We start from the raw sequence: 18,368 nt of genomic DNA, 5'->3' as shown, positions 1-18,368 counted from the left end.
GACCTTGAAGCAGTCTTATTTGTTGTTTTTTCAAGTGATATAATTGTTGATGTGTTCAGCAACAGTTTTTGGTTGTTTTTTTTTTTCTTTTGTGGATTGCATAAAATAACTGGGAGCTATATTTGAAGTAGAGGACTTTGTTTCCAATTTTGGGTTTCTATTCTGAATTACAGAATATTTTTTTAACCTAATAATTTTCAGAATGTGTTTTCCCCCTATTTTATTATTTATTTGTTTTATTTTTGTGAAATATTATTTGCACTTAGCTGCATATATGGTTGTTCTTTTCATTTAAATTTAAAGTTTTCTGCAGTCATACATTGTTGTCATTTAACTTTTAATAGTATAGAGATTGTATCAAATTGTAAACCCGATATCATGTATCAAATGGTATTGAGAAAGACATGTCATCCAGTCCCTGATAGATAGATAGATAGATAGATAGATAGATAGATAGATAGATAGATAGATAGATAGATAGATAATTGAGCAATTGATTGATGATTCTGTGTTGCTGTGATTTTAGACTGCAGACACTGTGATGTCCAAGGCAAATTTCCAAATGGGAATCTATCTTATCATAATTCAGTTATTGTGTTTTGTCCACCCCTCATGTCTGTTAAATAGTTTGGCAAGCCACTATATATGTCCCCTTCATGTATCATTAGGTCAGTCTTGTCTTTATTGAGGTCACTTAAGCAACTAAGGCTGATGTTTTACCTGCCGAAACTTGCTTTATCTTTTTAGGTTTTAAGTTCATTATGAAGACTCATGATTGACTTCAATTGACCATTTGCCCTCTAACCTTAAGCAAAGGGGCTGCAGAGCATCCTGACCAAAATAATAACTTATTATAGCACCAATAATTTATATAGCACCTTTCTAAAACAGAGTTTCATAGTGCTTCATGATGAAAACATAATAATGAAAAGTAAATAAAATCCAAAAGATAAAAGATAAAACAAGATACATAAAAACTGCAAAACCATCAGTTAATATAAAAAATCAGAAAAAACATGAGACTTTAAAAGAGGATAATGAGGTTGCCTGCCTGAAAACCTCAGACAGGAGGCTCCACAGCTGATGGGCCATAGTGACAAGGCAAGACTTAGGGATCGTTAGTAGTGCCCTGCTAGAGGAACTCAAGCAGCGATCAGGCTCATACGGAGTGAGGAGGTCTTTGACCTGTCATCATGACTATTGCCATGTCACAAAGTCACACTGGCTCCAACATGAGCCACCTAATAAACTGGTGTCCTCAAAACAATGCTGAATATCCCTGAAAAGATTCATGCATCAACACTCACAGTCACAGAGACAGACTTCAACTAATACAGCATTATGAATTGCTTTAATGTTGTAAAAAGTTGCATGTTGTAGCCTAATCAATACAATCAAGTATATTAGTATCTTGCTGTAAAGCTGCAAAATGGAACTCCTTGAAGTGTGCACATATTTCATTAAATTTCAGGCCTGTTAATCAATTCATTCACTCAATTAGTTTGCACAAAATTATGAAAATGAGGGCATGGACTTACCAAAGCTAGAGCACAAGCTCTGTCTTGTGTGCTCACAATATCATCTTGTGTAACTCTGATAAAATAACATGAGGCCTTGAAATATGCATTTTAAATTCGCTACGCCCACTCACAGACTCTCTGCTGAGCAGAGTTTTAATTATTACAACCATCTAAGATTGTGACACTGGATCTATCTCCACTAGAATTGAGTCTTGAGTCTTTCGGAAGAAGTGACACTTCATCTCAACTCTCAGTTTGAAGTGCTCATTGTTAAAAGCATAAGTAACACTTCTTAAATCCAAATTTCATGAAGGACACTGTACTTTGAGTGTGTGCAAATTGAGATCTCCAAATCCTCAAGATGAGATGCACTATTCAAACTTCACATCCAGGCAGGGAAAAAAAGGACTGCATTCTTGTGCAGAAGCAGCTTGTGCTTAAGAACTAATGTTTTCATACAAGATGCCAGAAGAAATCACATCTGAAAGCAGCAGGGTAATGAAGTTGAGGCGAGTTGATATTAAGATAAACTGCAATATCTTAAAACGTATAGCAAAGACTGTGAATAATACATCTCAATTCCCATTGTGAAAGTATCTATTGCCTTGGTGCTCCTCCCTCTTCTGGGCCAGCATATATCTCCAAATGTTATTAAAGCTTTGTGAGACAGAGACAGATATTGGAAAAAGGGAATTGTGAAGAATGTTGGCTTGACTTTATAAGGAGAGTGTGTCACAGGAATGTAGATGAGTATGAATGACACTGGTCTGTCTTGGGGGGAGCTACAGTTAAGATCTGCTGTGAGAGTATTTCATTACCCTTAGAGTGTCTTAGGTCAGCTACAGTATGTCCTTTATTACAGCCCTGTCTGCTGCAAAATATGTTCATTTCTAATTTGGTTTGCAGTAAACATGACTTCTGTTTTCCAATCCAGGAAGTGTGACATCCTCATACTGCACAGGTGTCTTAAGGAGGATGGTCAGGTACATAGAACAAGACTAATACAACACTTGGTTATACAGTCCAATATGTAGTCCACCAATTGCACCTCCATAAAGCCTGGGGACAGTTTTATTGGGCATGCTATTGGTAATAATTGTATTTTCTGCCTTACCCTGCATTTCCACTTCTTAAATTGAATTTTTTACACAGAGTTGTTCGTTTGGTCCCTGATGTATCTGGTTATCTTTATAGTTTTCCCTAGGGCATTAAATTATGTTTCATGTCTATAGTTCTTTCATGATGTCATGTTTCTGAGTGTTTCTAGCCATTTCAAATCTGTTTACAGCTTTTATGAATGTGTGTGCTGTGATATACGTGATACCACTAAATGCGCAGCTAGTAGTTTGTTTAAAGTTACACAACTCTACACGTTGTACTGTACAAGTGTAAATGCAAAGTTATTGTTGTTAAGCTAATGTTATTCACGCATCTTATGCTGTTCTGTTTATCTCTCAATTCTGATTAGTCAGTCATAAAGTAACTCCAGGTTTCTGAATAGGTCAATCAATTGGCTGGAGGGCAGGAAGAAGACAAGAGAGAGAGCATGCAGGTGTATGTGAGATCAATCTGTTCACCTTGGCTCAGTGAGAGGAGGAAAAACCCTGTCAAAGACGACTAGTGTTGCTAAAAGTGATTAAGGAGTTTTTGTACATAGTGTGCTGGAGGTACTCCACTGTCAGTTCACATTTTGGACTGAATTGAGTTTCTGCCAAGTTTTGAGCTAAGCTAGCGGTCAGTGCTAATGCTAGGCTAGCGCAAACACAACATAAATTTAGGCAGCATTCAGACCAACATTAGCATGAAAAAAAACCTTCTCATTCATTTGATGTACTGTAACACAACATCATATGGTAAGGCGCTGCGTTGGCCAGTCACATACATGCAAGCACACATTCCTGGTGGATTACATTGTAATGTGAACGCTGTGTTTATGCTGTTTACCTCACAATCATCACAATGAAAGATAAAACAGTTGCTGCCGAGCAATTCATGCTTATCTATGATTGGCCAAAATATGTAAAATGACGCTCCAAGGGCGAACATCCTCCTTCTAACCTATCAATGACCAGAATACAATATTGACATCATGTTGGTCCAATGACAGTTTCCAAATTTAATCTTCAAATCTCTACAACTGTATGCAGTAAGGCAATAGTCCAAATTTCCTTTTTTCAGATTTAGAGGTTATGTGTCACTTCTTTTATCGAGCAGTAGATAGCTGCTTCCATTAGCCAATGCAACAGTTGGCTTGTTGTAGCAGCCCTGAAGGACTGTTAAGGACTGTTGATAAGCTAACAGGAGAATGGATTTGGACTGGGCGGCGCAACAGCGGCAGGACGCCACTAGGGAGCGGCTGAAGAGCTCTGCTCTGCTGGCGTAGCCTCGGGCCTCACTGCCTCAGCTGTCTGGGCTGGACCCTCAGTGGGATTACGGTGATGTACTACGGCCCGACATACCACTGCTCTGAGGTGAACTCCTCTCAACAACAATAGAAAGTTAACAGCATAATTTAAATGAAACAACCAGGAGAGTTAGCTTGTTTGTCATTGTTGCTAATGATATCAGACTGGTTAACCAGCAGTCACAAAGTTCTGTTACCTAACAAACAAGACGCATGTTCAATCCACATTGGACCCGTTCATATCAAACTACTGGACACCGGTCCTACCTGTGTCATTGCCATTCACATAAGACGCGGGTCCAGCCAGGGTCCGCTACAGCATTTCTGCATACGTTAGTACCGTGGCTTTAAACATAACACAGTCATTATAGTTTATTTCTCACTTGATGTTTTACTTCAGGTGTCATTTCTGATGTGATGATTAAGAGCAGGTTTTTAGTAGACAGGGTTGTCTATTGTTATACATTACATACACTCATAGATGTGTTTTAGCTTTTCTGACTCTACAGTGTCTGAATTATAAAGCTCGCCTCAAAATCTCTCATCTCTCCCACCAAATGCATAAGCAAAGAGAGCTGTGTGTTTGTGTCTCAGAGGGATGTGCTGAAAGGTAATTTCTGCAGACATAATGGAGTGGAGATCCTCCTCCACTACTCCACTGACCAGCAGCACCTCCATCCACAGCCCTCCTCTCCTCCTTGAGTGCTCTTTTCCTCCCTGCATGCCTTGGCACCACACTGCATATTTAAAGCCATAGGTCCCCTTGGTGAAACACCTTTGCTATTTAGCAAATGAGTGTTTGTGTGAGTGTGTGTGATGACACCAGGGAGACACTGATAGTGGTCGTTTGCTAGGCAGCTCCACTCCTGATGTGTGTCTTTGATTAGTGATAGTTAATTATTGCTCTGAAGAGCGACGGCGTCTACAGTTTTGCTTTCTTTCCCTCTTCACCGAAGGCCTTGTAGGGGAGTCTTTCTTCCATGGGGAGGGACAGTTGTGCAAGCGTCCATCACTGCCCTAATGGTGATAAATGCCCTTTCATTAACATGGCCCACACGTACCATGCTCCCCTCTCCCCCCGCCATGGATTTTTCCACTCACTACCCTCACCTCCCCTCTTGATTCTTGTGTGTGTGTGTGTGTATTTTTTTTATCAACCATTAATGCACTGCCGTGCTTTGTTTTCTTCATCTAAGAGATTCAGGTGTGCAGTATATTAGGATTGGTCGATAGGGGAAAAGGCCAAAAACTGACAGAAGACATCTTCCTCTGTGGCCTGCTGTGTGCACAGGATGTGCATTTGATTGCTCATGCACGCCGCTGGCTCATTTGACTGATCATCTGATTCCACACATTGATTCCCTTCAGTGTGTCTGTCACCTGCCTCAACACTTCATGTTATGGAGGATCACTGATGGTTATGTTTAAAGGAGTAGTTTAACAAAAAAAAAACAAAAAAACAACATCTGTTTTATTTGTTTTCTTTATGAAAGTGAGATGTTCAGATGGGTATCAATCTCATGTCTGTATATTTAATACAAAGGTGGAGTCAACACGTGGTTAGCCTAGCTTAGCATAAAGACTGGCAGCAGGGGGAAACAGCTAGCCTGGCTCCATCCAACATTCAAAATCATGTCAGCTTCTCTAAAGCTAATGTTTGTTTAACCAGTACAGAAGCTGAATTAAAGCTCAGACCATATTTAAGTTAAAATAAATTCTGAATATACACTTTATCCAATGACAGAGCAAACCGTGGTAGTAGTCAATGGAGGTATGTGTATTTGAATGCTAAGGTGCTGCATTAAAATAACATAGAATAGTGTGGAAATTCAAAATGACGGTATTGAAAATACTGTGTATATGTTCAGGAATGTAATCATACAGGACTAAAAGGTAATACAATAATTAGAGATTAACAACTTTGCTTTGTGTTTCATCACAGCAGATACATGTCTGTCTGTCAGTCTGCATTATAGCACACAAAATGTGACAGAACTTTAATGATTCCAGATTGATGAAACATAAAAAAATTACTTCATCCATCTTTGGCAGTACATTTAGTTAGAAGCCTTTAGACTTTACATGGTCTGGATTTACAATTGACAGCATCGATCGGTCAAGTCAGGTGAGCTTGTAACAGAGCCTTAAAAACAGGGCCATTCACTGAAACCTGGATACTAACACTGATAAAATATATAATGTATTGAATTATAATGTATCAGTTAAACTGTTATACTAGTATCAGGACCAGTATGTATAAAACCTCAAATTCATTGCTTTAGGAATGGTCCTAAACTTTGACTTATGAGTCAAAAGATTGTTATTAAAAAGCAGAGCTGGGGAGCTTTAGGAAACTGAAACAGTCTAAGTGTTGTACAATAAGGACTACAAACATATCTACCTATAATGTCTTCCCTCAAGCACTGAGTCTTGTATAGAAAAACTTGTGGAGGTGACATGTCGTTGCTGAATCAGTCATCATGTTTAGTAGTTTGTGATGTATAAACTTCTTTGTCATGATGTTTTGAGGAACGCCTCTCTGCCACACTGCAGTATATAATATTGAGTCTGTCATTGATTTTACTCAGTCACATACCACAACTTTTTTGTGGACAATGTGTGTGCTGCATACTCTCTAAGCAAAGCCTCACTGAATCAATAATAATGCATCCTCTGCTGACCCTGCTGCTACTCATTATTATTACTCTAACTGAAGAGAGATTCACCACAACAAACACTGTAGCTGTAATCATCATTTTTAATCTTCAATGTTCAAATTTGATATATTAAATTATTTCAAAGTTTTACTTTAAAACAAAGGTTCAGCTCACTCATGTTAAAGCTGTATAGTAATTTAGTATTGCACTTACACAAACGAGGGACAGATATTAAAGAATGGTCAGAATTAAAGTAGCAGAGGCTGAGATATCCTGACTTATAGTACATAGTAGAGGTCAAACTCCACAACTGGATCCTCCATTTCCCATAATGCAACTCAATAGCATCTTTTGTTAGACCCTTCCTGTCTGATAAACCCACATGTCTTTCAAACTCTACACCTCCAGTATGCTATGCAGGGTGTGTGTTATAAATTTGAAGTCTCCTACAGACTGAGATGACCCTGATGACATCACTATGACATCATCAGAGTAATATTCTTAAGGTGGGTTCAGTCTATATCATTTTCCTCTTGTTTCTGCATGTTTCTGAGGCAGATTTATAAAGCATTGGGATAAATACAAATTTTTCGCTCAAGCTGAAAACTTTTGCATACATGTCTTTGCACTAATTAGAAATCTCCTCCAGAAAACATACATCTGAGCTGAGATAATCAGCCTGCTCAAGGGGTAATTAGGCCAAAACGATCCAGAACACCATACATAATAATGTCAAGCGAGTTAATTTTTCGAGAAGGGTCCGGCTGCTGCCTGTAGACGAGGGGTTGTGACATGAGCATCCAGTTAAATCCTCGGGTGTAATTCCCTCTCCGACCACAATGTGGGTTGCAATGGCAGAGTGGCGCTGTTCATATTTCTGCTCGAAAGACTGTAGAAGCAGCGCAGCAGAAACAGAAGCAGCGATTCAAAGACTAACTTAGCTGAAAACTTTAGCCAAAATATGACATAGTCGTATCTTGTTATGTTTGTGGTGAATGAAACTTGCAATACTTTTCTTTGTTCGAGTCGATATTCATCTGCTGGCCTTTAATAAGTTTGTTCCTGACATTTATTCAGCTGTTTCTCCACTGTGATGCTGGATGAATGGCAAGAGACAATGTTGTTTTATCTGTGAATTTTTGTCATATTCATAACATAATGTTATTGATAATCTCTCCACACAATAACATTGGTAATATTAAGTGGTAATATCAACAAATGACGGTACTGCTGTCTCCTGTATTTGTGACTGACAGTAAACCACTGTAGCATTATTGTCTCTGATGTAGTCAGACAGATCAACTGATTCAGATAAACAAAGCCTCACCAGGCTTTGTCAGATAAACAGTAGACACGGGTGTGCATGATGTAACTCAGTAAATAAATGATAATGTAACTCAGTAATATTTGAAGTGTGAGTTATATAAATCACTTGTGTGGGAATTCCACAGCATGTTGTCTGAGCTGTCAGAAACTGATCTGGTATTTTTCCAGACTGATACTGACACAAGAAAGAAGAGTTAGTTTGTTTTTCATTTTTTGGAATACACATGCACACTGATATTTCATTAAGTTATTGACCTTTTACACTGAAATATCTTATTTTCATTTAATTTCTCTCCCTCATCCCACTCCCTCATCCTGTCTGTCTCCTGTGTTCTGATAACAGACTGCAGGTTCAGTAAATCCAGATTTCTTTAGTTCTGCCTTTGTCTGTGCGAAATTAGTGCAGTTTAACTCCATTGAGCTGCTGAAGAAGCAGCATGTGGAGAGGACATGTGCAGGACTGATTGATATGTTTGTGAATGCATTTATGCATTTTGTATCTGTGCTTATATTTTGTCCTGGTAAAAGCAGAGTCACAGACAGCAGGATGAAGTAGCTGGAGCTGGATCTACAGAAACAGCAGATACCTGCTCAGCCTTCTTGTCATCACCTCTTACCCTCAGCAGTGGCCTTCACTCAGGCCATCAGGCTTCTCAACTCATATATCTAAATATTTCACATTGCATATTTGCTTTCCTGCTTGTCTGCACTGGCTATTGTCTACTGCACTTATTACATTAAAAATGCAAATCGACCATGACTGCTGCTATTGAACCAGGATACTGTTGTCTACACCCATCACTTTAAATTTTATACATAAATCTTTATTTTCACATTTCATTGCATCATTGACCCTGTGTTAACCTACATATGACTAATAAAACTGAACTGAGCTCCTCTTGTGGAGGACAGCAGCTGCAGTTAGCTTGGCTTCGAAGCAGTTAAAATGGATTCTAATGTTACAAAGAGTTACAGGAAAAAAAGTATCGCGGGTTCCGTGGCCACTCTACCACCTGAGCTACAGCCACTGAAGCTGGAGCAAACTGACATATTGTACTCTAACATTGCTCACAGCTACCTCAGCACATAACCGGTGGTGTTGGATAAGTGGGACAGACAGGTCTGTTTCAAAGGTCCTACAACATAATGGAAACACTGTATACACCTCAGCCCTGAAATCCACTGCTTCCTATTGGCTTTATAACCTTCTCATGAGCTTTAGTCACATGGCATCCCCTCTGTCTCTGTCTGCTGTGATGACTTGGATGATAAGGAGGAAGAGACTCTGTCTAAAGTAGGATTTAAAGGAGCCATGTCTCATACTGTCATTACTGTCAGGGATGAACGAGATTCTAAGGGAGGTCAGAAAAGATAAGGGTGAATGGATGGATGGATGGATGGATGGATGGCAAGTAGACAGCTTAAGAAGGAAAAGGTAGATACAATGATGTGATGTCAAAATGACTAGAAACACAGAAATGTATACAGTATATTTGTCCACCTACTGTTCTTGTCTCCTATCAAAGCCAGAATATGTAACAAGGTGTCTGAATGTCCATGTTCAAGTCAAGAAACGCACTGGAACATTTTGGAAAGTTATGCTGCATTAGCTGCTAGCAGTTTCTGCTTGGAATGTAACCATGCATGTACAAACAAAACTCAATGGATTAAGAAAAAAATCTGAATCTGTTATGAGATCAGGAGTAATAATGGTATAATAGTTTGTACATGATTAATAAGCAGGTTTATGAATTCTTATCTTTGAACATTGGATCCTGCTTTCACTGTAAAGACTGAGCTCTGCTAATTGAAGCAGTGAGAGTATGATGTGTTTCTGTGTGTATGTTTCAATTTTGAGTTATGACTCTGAGAAGAAGTAGACATTGGTGGCAAATTGTGTCATTTAGTGACAGGAAAAACAAAACTAATATTACTGAACACATATGGATGTTCATGTGGTGATATCAACACACAAACAGATGAAGCAAACATGTTATTTCATTATTTTTTTATTTGCTGTGATTTGTTTCCAAGAGCTCAGCGTCCCAGTTTTGGCAGAATATCAAAGATTAGTCACAATATTTAGATGTTTTAAGTATGTTGACACTCGCATTTTTTTCATCTTTAATCAAATATATCCCGTAGTTTTGTCATAATTTAGAAACATCCAGTATTTCCACAATGTGAATGCAGCATCTCTCTCTCTTTCCCGCTCACTGCCTTCAGTTCCAAGTCTCATGGTAAATGTCCGAAACGTGTGTTCCTGTTCTTCTCAGTGAGTAAAATGTCTTGAGGCGGCCTGTTAATTACAGACACACTGGCATCCCATGGCTCTGAAAAACCAGGCTGTGAGGGATGGAGGGAGAGACAGAGGAAGGGAGGGAGAGAACAGAATCCCGGATGGGATGGATGAGACATTCCTGCAGGTCTTTTCAGCTCAGACCACCACAGACTCTCAGCTTAACTCTTTACTAACAACAGTGACAGCTCACACACCTCAGAATAGATCAGGGTGTGTTGAGTCAGTCATCAACAACATCACAATGTGAGCATTCAAAGGTACAGCTGCAGTACTGTGACACATCTTCACAGGTTACACTGCAAATAGGGAAAATCAACACACTCCTTATTTTAGAACCATTATGCCATCAAGCTGAAGAAGGAGGCCTTTTGGGAGGCCATGGAGAAGGACTTTTGGTTGGCCTCAAAGGTCTGACCAACCATCAGGCGACTCAGGAAGGGGGAGCAGGGTTTGGCCCAGGCTGTTTTCAGCAGGAGAGAACCGCTGAAATTGACTGGGGAGACTGTCAGGCGGTGGAAGGTACACTATGAGGATCTCCTAAACCGACATGCCCTCTGTAGAGGATGCAGAGTCGGACAACTCAGGGGAAGCCTCACCCATATCCCTGCCAGAGGTCCCTGGGGTGGTCAAAAAGCTCCTCAGTGAGAAGGCACTGGGTGTGGATGAGAACCTTAAGCTCTGAGATGCTGAAGGCTCAGGACATTGTTGGTCTGTCCTGGCTGGCATGCTTCTTCAATGTCGCATGGAGATCGGGGACAGTGCCTGTGGACTGGCAGACTGGGGTGGTGGTTCCCAATTTCAATAAAGGCAATTATTATTTTTATATCTGGTCGACTGTGGAGCCTCTGATTCAGGAGGAACAAAGCCGTGAAACAGTGGACCAGCTCTTCGCCCTTGCAAGGATATTTTAGGGGTCATGGGAGTTCACACATCAAGTCTACATTTGCTTTGTGGATTCAGAGAAGGCTTATGACCGTGTCCCATGGGGCACCTTGTGGGCAGTGCTGCAGGGGTAGGGGGTACTGGAACCATTGCTGCAAGCCATTCAGTCCTTATATAACTGCAGTGAGAGCTGTATCTGCATTCTCGGCAGTAAGTCAGACTTGTTCTAAGTGGGTGTTGGGCTCCACCAGGGTTTTCCCTTGTCACTGATTCTGTTTGTGATTTTCAGGGATAGAACCTCAAGGCACAGCCTGGGGGAGGAGAGTGTATTATTTGGGGACCTCAGGATTGCGTCTCTGCTTTTTGCAGATGATGTTGTTCTATTGGCTTCAACATACTGTGATCTCCAGCAGGCACTGGGACAGTTTGCAGCCAAATGTGAAGGGGTGGGGATGAGAGACAGCATCTCCAAATCTGAGGCCATGGTGCTCTGCCAGAAAAAGTCAGACTCCTCCCTCATGATTGGGAATGAGTCGCTGCCCCAAGTGAAGGGGTTCATTGAGAGCATTATAAAGAAGACTTTCTGCATAAATGGGTCCTCTCCAAGCCAACCTGATAACATCATCAGGGTTATCAGACTTGACAAAGCGCCTATAGAGCCATACAAGACATCATACGACTGCTTTCCCAGGAAGAGTAGCTCTAACCATGACTAGTAAACTGATCCTCATGTAAAACGAGTGTAGTGCTCCTTTGAGATGAAGCCTTTATTTAAAGAATTATAATCTTTAAAACTTAGTAAGACAAATGCAACTCAAAATCAAACACACTTTGCCAGTTTGTAGAAGGTGATATTTTTGCAACAAGCAGAATAAAACAGACATCACACTGCTCAGATTTTTGGCCAGGGAGTGTTCACATCGCAGCAACAGATCTTGTGGATCCTGTGCAGCTGCAGTCTGTTCCTGAGGTGTGAATTAGATTTTACTGGAATGTTTTCTAATTTACTCAATAGGACACTTTGAAAATGCCACAGGCTTCCCACCCTGGATGCTCCTGCATATTTAAGTGTGAGAATCTGATGTGGCATTTAGGTGTTATATTTATTTTTTTCATATTTGCCAGATGATCGCACACAGTTGATGTCACTTTCTGATAGGCTGTGGTGTTATTTGGCATCTCTGGGTGTCAAAGGCGCAGACTTCGCGCTCAACGTTTTTTTTAAGGCTGTGAAAGCACAATCAGGATTATTGGAAGGAAAACACAGGCAGCAGGCAGCAGGAGAGGGAAAGAGAGATGTGCTCGCTTTTATTAGCTTTGCTATTGATCACGCTTACGATAAGATAACACAGACAAGAGAAAATGGAATATGATACATCCCACTGCATTCTAGGGCCATTTCCACAGTCACATTGCTGCAGTTCATATATTATATCTAAACCACAGCAGGGCTGGGTGGGTGTTTGATAGACAAGGAGTCAGATTCTAACTCCCAACATGTGTTTTATATCTAGGCTGTGTCTGTATAATTCATCTGGATAACACAGATGATGTTCTGTATTTGGTACACACACAGTCATATGCTGTATGTCACTTCTCTTTGATATCCTTTATAGAGTATTTGACAGAGGCTTTTATTTTATTGAACAATGCAGAGCAGCAGGAGAAAGAGAGAGTGATGACATGCGGTAAAGCTCAAAGGTACAGTTTTTGTACTTGCAGTCTTGTCACATATGGGAGAGCCACTGTGACTTAAGCCCGCCACTATCTGCTTAGCATGAAAGCTTATTCTTGACCTTGGAAATAGCTGTTTGACAAAAGAATCTCAACTCAAGTTCCACTTATTGTCTTTTTCCAGAGCTTTCTACCGTATTGTTCTTCCTCAGCAGATGGAGTTAAGTTGTCATGGAGATGGATCTGCAGTGGCAGCTGGTGACTCAAAAAATTGAGGAGGACAAGAGGAAAACCAACATGGAATTTTGACAAACAAACTACATCATACTATATCATTGTCCCCCACCTGATGAAATCGGAGGGGTGGGGGGCAATTTTATATGCCAATAAAACAATTTGCTTTCAAAAACAAAAACCCCTGAGTGGTGAAAAGGCTGCTTCTTTAAATACATTTAGCATATACATATTGAGTGCTCATTTTAGCCGTGCAGTGGTTCAGAATGTGTCATTTTACCAACAAAGTGAAATTCAAATTTATAGTAGTGCTCTATTGTGACAACAGATTCATGCTCCCATCAAAAACAGACAATATATCACATGATTTACACGTGTTTCCTATGTATTTTCTTAGTATACAGTACCACAAAGCTTATAATCTGATACAGGTACAGATCAGTGCTGAATACTAGAAACATTCACAGATCTAAAAGTGTAGGTTCACATCAGAAAGTATTAATACATGTATCAAATACATGACTTACACAATCTTATTTCTGTGCACGACATACAAAACATAGTCTACAAAACTGACATGTTAACACTTGTTATTCTAGTTACTTTAAGATTATTATTCAATATACAACTCAGTTTAAAAACCAACTGAAGAAATTGTCACAACAAGCAGCCAGACCTCCTGCACACTCATTCACTAATCACACAACATCAACAGGTGACTGAACAACCACTCAATTAAAAACTGGATCAATTCCAAATGAATGAGTCCAGACAGCTCACTGTAACTTCAACAAGCAAACTACCTACAACACATTATATGATCTCTGCTGCATTCTTGTTAAGGAGATAAATTCACACAATAACCACACAGAGAGACATTTAACTATCAGAGATAAAATTAGTGACCAAAGAGACAGAGAGGAGCTGTATCTGACTCACATTATCTGACGTCTTCTTCTTTCTATCATGGAGATGAAGTATTCATGTCATAATGTCCATTTGTGGCTGTTGGTCATCATGTTTGTTAGTTAACAGAACTTTATGGCTGCTGGTTAACCAGTCTGATATCATTAGCAACAATGACAAACAAGCTAACTCTCCTGGTTGTTTCTCCGGATGCTTCTCTCTCCAGCCTCCCCGGTGGCATCCTGTCACTGCTGCACTGCACAGTCCAGATCCATTCTCACCGTTAGCTTAATAAAAGTCCTTAACAGCTTTTCCATGGATGTATAAAGAGTCCTTCAGGCTGCTACAACAGGCGAGCTGTTGCGTTGGCTAACGCAAGGAGCTATCTACTGCTGCTACTCTGCCTTACAGTGGAGAAAATTGAAGATGAAATCTGGAAACTATCATTGGACCAACTCAATGTCAATATTGAAATATGTTCCATTGGATGAGTGAGTTTCCCACAACCATTTGTAGAATGTACAGCAGCAGGAATGATATGTGTGTTTCGTCTGCAGTCTCTGATTTGAGAGAGGGGCTGTGCATCATTGTATGTATGGAAAATAGGGCCCTAAGACTGTGTGATAAGGTGGAAAGCTCCAGAAAAAGCTATTGCACTTTGAGCTGGGATTGCTTTGTCAAAAAATTGAAATATTTTGTCATCTAAAATCATTTGGTGGCATTGGTATAGTAGTACCAAAGCTAGCATAAAAATCTGGCTGTCTACATAAATATCACCCAAGGGTTTTTAATTAATTATTAATAATTAATATTTTTTAATTTTCTAACCTAAAATCTGATTCTTGTTAGAGGTTTTATTCAGCTTAATTCAGTGAAGAAGTTATCATGAAATAAGACATTTTTTCTGCTCCTTTACACCTTTCACAAAGGTGTAACAGAGGTTTACAAAGTGCACATGCCATGGACACTACCTTTTTTTGTTCCATTGAGGGCACTGTAGTGGATACATTTACACAGTCAGAATTCAGACACAGTAATTACAGTGCGCTATATAGTAAATAGGAAGTAATCTCAGACACAGCCCAGGTGTCTGCAGTATGTTTTGGTCCATTTAACCTGCTCTGATCCCTTAAAATAAGGCTCACTCAAGATTTGTCTGGAATCACGTGTCATTTCTCACTATGCAAATATGTCTCTTGTAGTGTCCAGTGTTTTTGGAGCTTTAACCACAATAGGGACTACAAGTCAGGGTATTTCAGCCTGTATATATTACATAACTCTATTATATAACAAGATTAATTATCATTGATAAGATAAAACAGGATTTATTCCTGCTAAAACAACATATTATGACTTTCACTTTCTGAACAGACTCCTGGTGCTCTAACTTGAATTAATGGCTCCATTTCTGCCTGTTGTATTTTACAGTTTTCCCTGGAGGTAACATTTGGATATCTGCAGCACAGCTAGAGGAGTGTGATAGCAGAAAATGTTTCATCTATTTAAAATGTCAATAGTAAATGTCAGGTTCTGTTGTCAGTCCCTCACAATTAAAGAGCCAACTGCTTCTTTCTGGAGCTGTCACTTTGCACTGATGTTTAACAATCATGCTGAAAAAAATCAGTTTCTCTACTGACAACAGTCTAAGCAGACCAGAATGTAATGCATTCACAATACACGCTGATGATGTGCATGTGGTTCATCAACATCTTAATGATGCACAAACACAAATCAGAAAATTCTGAGAATCAAAACAGAAAAACTAATGCACCCCCTCTGTCACAATGAGAGATTGAATCTTACAGCTTATATTACAACTCTCATAGTAACGTCTTATAAGAAAAACAGACCCTTGTTTTCATCTAAAACGTCCTCCTGGCAAAAGGAACATTCAAGAGTTAATCAGCTCCCATACCTAGCTTGACTTGTTGCTAATATTAGTATATTAGTATATATTATATAATATATTTTTGCTCTGGATATTGGAGTTGGGAATATAAATGATCTCTATTTGGCCTTTTAATCCAATGTTCATTATCTATCCATCAGTTTCCTGCTGCTTATCCAGTTCTCTCTAGTCCCCCTTTGAAAAATAAGTTGTTGTTTTTTTTTAATGAGACAGTGTAAATAAATAATTTGATACAGTGTATGTTTTTCTTTCTGTGTCTAGTTAAAAGTAAAAGTAAGATGCACTATTATATATATATATATTTTTTATTTATATACATTTTACACATTAGCTTTAGAATGTTTAAAACATGAATCTGATATTTTTTTAAAAATAATCTTTGAATGAGGTTTGCTAACTTGTTTAACCAGCTTTTGAGCTGATAGGCCCACTGCTACACACCCATACAGCCAAACAGCCTTCCTGGGCTCTGTTGTACAGTATTGTGGGTAATGTAGGACTATATCCCAGCTGTGTAAATGAAGCCAGTAATTTTGGAATCAGTAGCTTCATTTCACAGCAGCTTCTTTTTTTTTTGGCGTCTCACCAACTTGTCAGACAGCTGAGAATCTCCAGAGGGAGGGAAAGAAATATGTGTGGAAGTGTTTGAAAGCGTCGGATCAGCAATGGAATCGCCTGGTGCTTCACCAGGGTCACTGTTCACTGCTGACACATCACTACGCCCTTCACACATGAAATGTGAGGTGTGTGTGCACGTGTGTTTGCGTGTTTGTGTGTGTCTCCACACCACCCAAGACAGCTCTGAAATCTCAGCATACAGAAAGGTTCAGCCCTCGCATCACCTCCCCATCTCCCACCTCCTCTCCTTCTTTCCTTCTCCTCTTCTCTCCTCTGCTCTCCTCTGTTCTCTCCTCTGCTCTTCTCTCCTCTCCTCTGTTCTCCTCTCCTCTGCTCTCCTCTGTTCTCCTCTCCTCCTCTCCTCTGCTCTTCTCTTCTCTCCTCTCCTCCTCTCCTCTCCTCTGCTCTGTTCTCTCCTCCTCTCCTCTCCTCCTCTCTCCTCCTCTCCTCTCCTCTGTTCTCCTCTGCTCTACTCTCCTCTCCTCTCATCTCTTCTCCTCTCCTCTCCTCTCCTCTCCTCTCCTCTCCTCTCCTCTCCTCGTGTTTCCAGTGAGTGTGCGTATGAGTGGCGGTGGTGAACATGCTTTGTTCATGATTTTCCCCTGTATTCTTGACCTGTCCTATGTGCATGATCAGCCAGGCCGAGTCATCAGTGGTTTTGTAAGGTGGTTTTCGGGAGGAATGGCGTCCTCTGAGACGCCACCTCCATCTATCTGGCAGGGAGTAAGGATAATCCCGCTGGATGGTAATGTTACGGTGGAGTAAATTCTGTTGGCTGCTGTTGAGCAGGTGGGAAATGATAAACTGTCTTTTACATCAAGAATGAATAAAGCTGTGGTTGTGTTCTTGAAAGATGAGCCTCATGTTTATCATCTGATAGAGAGTGGCTCGTCTGCTGCTGAGGAGAGCTGGGCACTTGGGTTATGATAAACAGCTTTTCCTCTTCTGAGTTTTTCGGTCCAGACATTTCCCCAAAAGGCAGCTGGTGGTCCCTGTACAAGCTGCCCGTTGAAAAGCGGACAGCAGACCTCCAGTGGAGGGAGCGATAGCTACAAAACAGATACAAACAGAGAGCACACCCGGATCCAGAGCTGGGGGAGGAATGTATTTTCTGTTCTCAGATTGAGACCGTGGTACATTTATTTGTTCAGTGTCCTTGGCTGTCAGTACTCTTTGAGCTTTTAAAAATGTGGTTTCAGGGTCTCGGTGAGGATTTTTCTTTTGGTTTGTTTATAAAATATTGTGCTAAGAAGCAGATTGTGAACTTTTTATCTGGTTCTGCCAAGTTGGCCATCTGGCTGACACGCAGGAACCAGGCTCAGAGTGCCAACAGTGTGGAACTGGTGCCGGTTCTGGAGGGACTGCTGAAGACCCAACTGAGAGCGGAACATGCTTATAATCAGATGATAGACGATATGCAGGCCTTCAGTCACCGCTTGGGCTGATTGTAAACTTTTGATCAGAGAAACGTGTTTCTGTGTTTGGTTGACAGGTTTTGTTGTATTTTAGGAATGCTGTTCTGTTTTTTTTTTTTTATTTCTTCTCTCCTTCTTTCCTTCTCCTCTTATCTTTCACCTTCATGTCTTCATTCCTCTCCTCCTTTCCTCATCTCTCCACTCTTTTGTTCCTTTTCTCTATTATCTGCTCCTAGCTCCCTCCCCTCTTTTCCTTATGCTCTTCCCCTCTCCTCCTTTCTGTATCTCACCTTTCCTTCTCTCATCTCCCCCTTTCCTCTATTTTCTCCTCCTTTCCTCATGCCCTTTTCTTTTTTTCCTCCTCTCCTCTGCTGGTCCTTCTCTCCCCTCTTATCTTCTCTCAACTTATTCTCTATTCCTCTTTTCTCCTGCCTCCTTTCCTTCTCTATCTTTTCCTCTTTATCGTCTCCTCTCCTGTCTTTCTTCCCCCTCCAATATCTGTCTTTCCTTCCTTTCCTTTC

Source organism: Thunnus maccoyii, chromosome 8 (genome assembly GCF_910596095.1).
Source record: "Thunnus maccoyii chromosome 8, fThuMac1.1, whole genome shotgun sequence".
Taxonomy (NCBI): Eukaryota; Metazoa; Chordata; class Actinopteri; order Scombriformes; family Scombridae; genus Thunnus; species Thunnus maccoyii.
The sequence above is the reverse complement of the archived record's forward strand: the minus strand, read 5'-3'. Positions refer to the sequence as shown.